We start from the raw sequence: 1,690 nt of genomic DNA, 5'->3' as shown, positions 1-1,690 counted from the left end.
AACGGCTCGCATGGTTCTCAGTTATGGACAGTTCAAGACATACACATATTAGCAAGTTATGGCCTAAGAGAGAAAAGGCTTAATAAGCAATGGTAACTTACGTAGTGATCAAAATCCTTTATCCGTCATGGTTAGTGATTTTCTTTATTGTAGATAATTCTACTACAACACAGGGGCGATTTTAGACCATTTTTAGGGGTGCTGAAGCACCCCTAAAAATTCCCACAGTTGGTCGCGGTTCTGGCCGCTTCAGTAGACTCCTTGGCCTCCACGACCGCTCCAGTCCGCCTGCTTACGATGTGTGTTATGTGGATAATTTTAATATTTTCTGGCAAAGAATGTCTCTTTTTAAGACAAACGGACTTCACCCAAACAAACGGGGCTCAGAAATGTTAGCTGCTCACATACAGCATGTGTGCGGTCTTCCCCTCAGGACTTACGTGAATGACTAATCGTTCACGCAGCACACCTGGACACACCACCGCTCACTGAACAGATCTCTGCCTCACTGCCACAAACAACTGTCTCCACCTGCTGGCATGTAAAGCAGTCTCCTACCAGCGCTGTTCCAAAGACTTCTATTCCTGTCATCATCACGCATAGACCAGTAAACCGAAACGTGCACATCCCACACAGAATAGTAATCTTTTAAGCATTAGGACAACTGCACCAACTCCAGCACCCAGAACAAACTCATTTAAAATGTCTCTCTTCAATGTGAGATCACTTTCAAGCAAGACTTGTATCTTAAATGATTTTATCTTGTCTGCAAATCTAGATTTTATGTTTTTAACTGAATCCTGGTTACGAACTAATGACCATACCCAGCTAGCTGAACTGTGTCCGCCTCAATATGTTTGTTTTAGTCAACCCAGGGTCAGTGGTCGTGGGCTAGTGAGCGTGCACAGGAAAAAATTTAAATGTCATCAATTACGCTGTAATGAATTTAACTCCTTTGAAGTTCTCACTCTTAAACTTGGAGGGCTGCAACCTATCATATTTGTCATAATTTATCGCCCCCCAAAACCACCTGGAGGATTTTTTGCAGAACTTCCACAATTTTTATCTACTCTGGTTTTAAATTATGACTAAATTGTTCTTTGTGGTGATTTTAATATTAATGTTGATGACCTCACAAATTTTTATGCAACTGACTTTTTAAATATAACCACTTCTTTTAGCTTTAAACAACATGTCTATGGGCAAACACATAACCGTGGTCATACACTGGACTTGGTTTTTACCCTGGGTGTCAGCACTTCCTGGAATTAGTTGCCTTGACCATACAGTGGGTACGGAAAGTATTCAGACCCCTTTAAATTTTTCACTCTTTGTTTCATTGCAGCCATTTTCCAAAAATCAAAAAAGTTCATTTTATTTCTCAGTAATGTACACTCAGCACCCCATCTTGACAGAAAAAAACAGAAATGTAGAAATTTGTGCAAATTTATTAAAAAAGAAAAACTGAAATATCACATGGTCATAAGTATTCAGACCCTTTGCCGTGACACTCATATTTAACTCAGGTGCTGTCTATTTCTTCTGATCATCCTTGAGATGGTTCTACGCCTTCATTTGAGTCCAGCTGTGTTTGATTATACTGATTGGACTTGATTAGGAAAGCCACACACCTGTCTATATAAGACCTTACAGCTCACAGTGCATGTCAGAGCAAATGAGAATCATGAGG

Source organism: Micropterus dolomieu, linkage group LG11 (genome assembly GCF_021292245.1).
Source record: "Micropterus dolomieu isolate WLL.071019.BEF.003 ecotype Adirondacks linkage group LG11, ASM2129224v1, whole genome shotgun sequence".
Classification (NCBI taxonomy): domain Eukaryota; kingdom Metazoa; phylum Chordata; class Actinopteri; order Centrarchiformes; family Centrarchidae; genus Micropterus; species Micropterus dolomieu.
This window is presented reverse-complemented; position numbering follows the sequence as displayed.